We start from the raw sequence: 7,012 nt of genomic DNA on the forward strand, positions 1-7,012 counted from the left end.
ACTTCCTTCTCGCCTGGTATACATTTCGTTGACGGATTATTATTATTATTATTATTATTATTATTATTATTATTATTATTATTGATATGCCTGACTTCTTGAATTGTAGCAAATATTTTTCGGAGCAGCTTCTACGACCACACATATGAGAGTTATGCTCTTGCCCAAGGGTTGTCACATCTTGTCTTGTGAATTGTAAGAATTAAGGTGCCTGCTGTTTTCATATCAATGCTAGTCCTTGTATGAACATATATTGTTGTATTATTATACATGGGCTTTTGGCGGGCCAAGGTTTATGACTTAATCTTGTTAATTCACTACGAAGTCTTTCTCATATGAAGTCATCGCATAAGATGAACTTTTGTTCTGACACTGTCTCTATACATTTAATCAATTTACTTATGATATTCTAAGGTGTGTGTTTTTTAATATTGTTTTTTTCTTGCTGCGGTGTGTTACTTTTTTATTGTGATGCAGTGGTGTTTTTTGTTTGTTTGTTGTCTTGCGGCAATGTTTCTCTTGTTGTTTTCTTCCAACGGTGAGGCTTTTGTGTGTTGTCCTGGTGTGTCTCCTGCTTTTGCCTTACAGCGGTGTGTCTCTTGTTTGTTGTCTTACAGCGGTGTGTCTCTTGTTTATTGTTTTGCATCGGTCGTCCTTTGTTTGTTGTCTTGCATAATTGTGTCTCTTGTTTGTGGTCATGTAGCGGTGTGTCCCTTGTTTGTGGTCATGTAGCGGTGTGTCTCTCGTTGTGTCCCTTGTTTGTGGTCATGTAGCGATAAGTCTCTCGTTGTGTCCCTTGTTTGTGGTCATGTAGCGATAAGTCTCTCGTTGTGTCCCTTGTTTGTGGTCATGTAGCGGTGTGTCTCTCGTTGTGTCCCTTGTTTGTGGTCATGTAGCGATAAGTCTCTCGTTGTGTCCCTTGTTTGTGGTTCTCGTTGTGTCCCTTGTTTGTGGTCATGTAGCGGTGTATCCCTTGTTTGTGATCATGTAGCGGCGAGTCTCCCGTTGTGTCCCTTGTTTGTGGTCATGTAGCGATAAGTCTCTCGTTGTGTCCCTTGTTTGTGATCATGTAGCGATAAGTCTCTCGTTGTGTCCCTTGTTTGTGGTCATGTAGCGGTGTGTCCCTTGTTTGTGGTCATGTAGCGATAAGTCTCTCGTGTCCCTTGTTTGTGGTCATGTAGCGGCGAGTCTCCCGTTGTGTCCCTTGTTTGTGGTCATGTAGCGATAAGTCTCTCGTTGTGTCCCTTGTTTGTGGTCATGTAGCGGCGAGTCTCCCGTTGTGTCCCTTGTTTGTGGTCATGTAGCGATAAGTCTCTCGTTGTGTCCCTTGTTTGTGGTCATGTAGCGGTGTGTCCCTTGTTTGTGGTCATGTAGCGATAAGTCTCTCGTTGTGTCCCTTGTTTGTGGTCATGTAGCGGTGTGTCCCTTGTTTGTGATCATGTAGCGATAAGTCTCTCGTTGTGTCCCTTGTTTGTGGTCATGTAGCGGCGAGTCTCCCGTTGTGTCCCTTGTTTGTGGTCATGTAGCGATAGGTCTCCCGTTGTGTCCCTTGTTTGTGGTCATGTAGCGATAAGTCTCTCGTTGTGTCCCTTGTTTGTGGTCATGTAGCGGCGAGTCTCCCGTTGTGTCTCTTGTTTGTGGTCATGTAGCGGCGAGTCTCTCGTTGTGTCCCTTGTTTGTGGTCATGTAGCGGCGAGTCTCCCGTTGTGTCTCTTGTTTGTGGTCATGTAGCGATAAGTCTCCCGTTGTGTCCCTTGTTTGTGGTCATGTAGCGGCGAGTCTCCCGTTGTGTCCCTTGTTTGTGGTCATGTAGCGATAAGTCTCTCGTTGTGTCCCTTGTTTGTGGTCATGTAGCGGTGTGTCTCTTGATTGTGATCATGTAGCGATAAGTCTCTCGTTGTGTCCCTTGTTTGTGGTCATGTAGCGGTGTGTCCCTTGTTTGCGATCATGTAGCGATAAGTCTCTCGTTGTGTCCCTTGTTTGTGATCATGTAGCGGCGAGTCTCTCGTTGTGTCCCTTGTTTGTGGTCATGTAGCGGTGTGTCCCTTGTTTGTGGTCATGTAGTGGCGAGTCTCTCGTTGTGTCCCTTGTTTGTGGTCATGTAGCGGCGAGTCTCACGTTGTGTCCCTTGTTTGTGGTAACGGAGTAGATGTAGGGGTTGATATATTTACTGTCTAGTATTTGTCTTGCCACTACATTTTTCATTGAAGTCACATTGGGAATGAGTTGTAAAAACCTAAAACACTGTTCCATTATTCTCGGGGAGAGGCAGTATTGCAAGCGTTATAAACGACACAATACTGACTTTACTTGTTCTCCTGCATTATGCGTACTTTTATGGAATATCTCATGTAGAAATACATGAATATTCAAAAAATAAATCTCGGATTACAATACATTCTGTATTAGAGATCTTACAGCTCGTTTGTTAATCAATAATAATAGTACATGTAATTATATAATTATATGAAATCGTTAAAATGTTCTTTAAAGCAAAGCATATCTTTGGCAGTGTAATGCACCAGTCAATTGTAACCACGGCCCCCAAGGTCCGGGGGTATACCGGGGATAGCCGGGGAAATGAACCGTGTTTTTACCTTCCCGGTGGCCCCACAGTGCCGGGTGAATGCGGTGGTTTGGTATTCGTGCCAAATTTAGCGGGGAATGTGCCTTACTTACGGTCCCTGGGGTGCGGGGCATTTGGCGGGGATTTTACCATCAGTTCGTCCGCGCAGGGCGGAGGTTTTACCTGGGCTTGGCTAGACCGAAAGTCAAAGTCCCCGCTATTTCCCGGACCTGGAGGGGCCGTGGTTAAAATTAACTAGTGCATAAGTAATGTTCTTGATACAATTTAATAGCTATTGATAATATCATGAATGGAACAATTCTGCTATAAATTAATTAGATTTACTTAATGGATCCTATTCTGGTCTCTATAACAAGGAAGTTGTCTAACAGTCGGTGTTTGTTGACAGTGATGGACAAGTCCCCGACTTTTTGCAATATTTTCATTTGTGCTTGCTAACCTTTAATCATTTAGCTATTAATACAACTTGTGGATGGCTGTCGTAAAACATAGCACCACTACGATAGGTGCTGTGTGGCCGTCGTAGAACGTCGTTCCGTACTTCAAGATATATATCTCATTGTCTTTATTTGAGAAATGTTCTTATATTAAGAGTATCCTCATCAATGTTTGTAAAAAGCTTTACCAATGATAGCATGCACAATCAAAGCGCTTAAAGCGCCGAAAGGTTTCTGCCTGCTACGTTTTGTGAGTATCGTCAAATAATTGTAAAATAAATTAACATTTACATCTAAAGATTGCATAAATTCCTTCGCAAAATCTTTTTAGATTTAATGCTGATTCTCAATTATAACACAAACATGTAGTAGCAGTTACTTGAAAAACTCATTTAATATGTGGAATACCCAAATAATTACTAAGGTATGGAGAATAACTCAATTGCACATGAAACCTTATCTGGTACTAAACAATGCACTTTCGCGGATAAAACATTTTTTAGTAAAATCTAATCTACATTTCAAACATGACTGAGTCGTATTTAATATACTGCCAGGGTATGACCGCTAAATCAAATGCATTGGACATGTTTATTAAGTTTATGTTTAAGGTTTCTTTTTACAATGACAGGATCTTCGCGCAAAATACTTCCTGATCGAATCACCCATATACTATTTATTCCCTGTATGTGTATCTTAATATTGCCCTCAACCTATGTACTCGTGGACAAGATGAACATATCTATATCAGTGGTTTATAAATATGCATATGCAACATACTTAAGAATCTGGGATGAAATTACTGACACAAACTGAGAAATCTTCACACATTTCCAATTCCATTCGGCATTACTATTACATGACTACTCACAAGTTGCAGCAGGTCGAAAGCCATTATTGTTTTCTTATTATTTAGATGATCTGCATGAATATTTTCGAAATAGTACAGTTTTGCACGGTGTCAGTAGTAATTCTTACCCATTAGATATTAAAGTGGTCGCCTATCTGAAATGATTTGTACTTTTGTATGCAGATGACACTGTCATCATATCTGAATCAGCTGATGATCTTCAAATGCCATTGACCTTTATGAACAATACTGTGATTTATGAAAACTCACTGTCAACCCTTCTAAAACCAAAATTCTAGTTATTCAGAAAGGCAGAAGACGTAATTATCTATTTCTGTATAAAGGCAATCCATTGGACGTGGTTGATAGTTTTAAATATTTAGGATTAGTATTTAGCAACAGTGGCTCTTTTTATAAAGCTAAGGTTGAAATATCAAAGCAGGCACTTACAGCTATGTACTGCCTACTAAGCAAATGTAAGCATTTAGCCATGAGGTGCATATACATTTTTTCAATAAAACATTCAGACCTATATTTCTATATGGTTGTGAATGCTGGGGATATGGCAATAATGAACTTTTAGAAAGAGTTCAACTTAAATTTTTGAAATACATTTTATGTGTTTAGTCAAGCACGGCATCTTGCATGGTATACGGTGAAACAGGCTTCAAACCGTTATCAATTGACATAGAGACTAGAATGATTTCATATTGGACAAAACTTGTATCACCATTGTACCCAAAATTAGCAACAACTATGTATACGATAATGTTAAGTAATTATATTTGTGATGTAAACATACGTAGAAATACTTTTCTATGGATTTCTTTTGTCAAAAAAAATATTCATAAAATGTGGTCTTAATAATATATGGGATTCACATATATTTCCAAATCATAAATGTTTGACTTGCAATGTTAAACAGAAACTCACAGATTTGTTTTTAAATGAATGGTATAGCATTGTTAACACTTCCAATAAATGCAACAATTATAAATTGTTTAAGAACGAGTTCGGAATTGAGAACTATCTGAAAACTTCACCTTACAAATTGTTTATTATTAAATTTCGAACCAGAAACCATCGTTTTCCTATCGAGACAGGAAGCTGGATTGGACTTGATATGTCATCAAGAAAGTGTCCTTTGTGTCAAGCAAACAGTAGCAGTGGAGACAAATATCACTATTTACTTGAATGTATAGCTTTAAACAATAGCAGAAAGGGATTTATTGATAAAAAAAATACTATGTCAATCCGAATGTCATCAAATTTAAATCTCTAGTGTGTATGTGTAACACTCAAATGTCGAAATATAAAAAGTTGTGTAAATTTGTGAAGGAAATAGTAAAACTGTTCTAAATGTTAATATATTTGTACAATAACACATGTATCCGATACTCTATAACTCTCGACATATTCATATAGAGCATTGTATAACATATGTCTCTCCCGTTTTATTTGCTTTGTACCTTTGTATATTGAATGTAATCTTTTTACAACAACCTCGTTGTTATTATGTATTTCTTTTTCACATGCTCATGCTGTCATGTTACATGAACTGAGTTGTTTGAAAATAAAACTCGAAAGCCTGTCAAAGCCTATGCGCTTTGATTTTTATTGTAAAAGTGTATGATATGCATTTAGTAATTAATAAAGGCTGTTAGTATGTACTTACACAAGTAAATGGTTTGATGCGCAAAACTCGCATAACCATGTATTTAGTGTAAGTACACAAATACTAACACTGTTTTTAAAAAGTTGTCCAGTAAGAGCCGATTAAGGCTATTTTAAACATAGAAAATTTACTTACGAATGAACTGCAATCACAAAAAGAATAATTATAGGATCAAATGAATTATAATAATTTCATTTGAAACCTTCGGCAAAGTTCAATATCTTTTAATTTCATCTTCAATACGATCCATGTTTTTTCCGGGTTTTAACGGGTTCTTCGTGTTAATTTCCGGTGAATAAACCAGTCCGAATATGACCAAGATTCTTTTTTTAACCGATAGAATTAATTTCCCGGCCGCGGCCATAATCTAAACACAGATATATGTGTTTATACTTTGATTTAGTATGCGTTCATTTTGAACCTACATGTGTTTTTGCGTATTCTACCCCATTGCCAACTTTGGAGAAATCCGCTGAAGCGAAAGTGCCTATAGAGTTATATAGGAAAAATATGGTTAAACAGTTCTCACGACTTAGTCTTTCAACAGATCAACTTACTTCCTACATATATGTTAGGATAATTCTTGCCCTTGAAGATGATGGTTTTGTATTAATTGTATGATTTTTACATTTTGGTCCTTTTTAAGGGTTTTGTTGGTCATTAGAAGTTACATTGAAATAAGAAGGAGCTAAAAATTGCTTTGCTATTTAAAGTTATTATAGTCATCCGATCGCTTAGCTTCCAGCGGATTACGATGCAGAATTTTTTTCTCTTTCAAACTTTTCGAAATAATAAATTTTTAAATATCTTTTGGTCCTTTTTGAACATTTATGTAAAATTTGTAAACAATCGATGCCCAGAAATCGTGTATTCATCTGTACGATAATGGTTTTATGGCCCATCCCGCGGCGTATTCACAACAGGATAGAAATAATCCATTGGCAAGGTTATGACACTGGGTATGGCATGTGCAACGAAGTTTGTCATTTATAGCAATACAATTATTCCATAACTAGTTTATTTTGTGTCTGGTAACTCGTCGATATTAAAAATAGCGTTTTCTATTATTTTGATTGCGTTATAACGCGGAAACGCAGCTTATTCCCACTGTATTAACCGCATAACATACTACGAATACGCATAACATCGCTACTTTTAGCAAGCTACTTAATATGCAGAACGCCGTCCGTAGTTATTTGAGCAGATTGGTAACTAGGTAATTGAGATGTAAATGTTAATGTTAATTTGGCGGTGACCACCTCAGTTCTAACAGCTGGCGCATTCTTTCGTCAAAAGTTAAAAATGTTATGTCGATCTGCCGATGGTAAATTCCGAGATACGGTTATAAATGTCCGCAGACCTAGCGGCCTACAACCTAATCAAAGCGCTGATAGCGCTGCATGAACAGGGTTTTTCACCATTATGATTCACGACCATGTGTGTATTAATAAGGTGCTGATATG

Source organism: Mya arenaria, chromosome 3 (assembly GCF_026914265.1).
Source record: "Mya arenaria isolate MELC-2E11 chromosome 3, ASM2691426v1".
In the NCBI taxonomy this organism is placed as follows: domain Eukaryota; kingdom Metazoa; phylum Mollusca; class Bivalvia; order Myida; family Myidae; genus Mya; species Mya arenaria.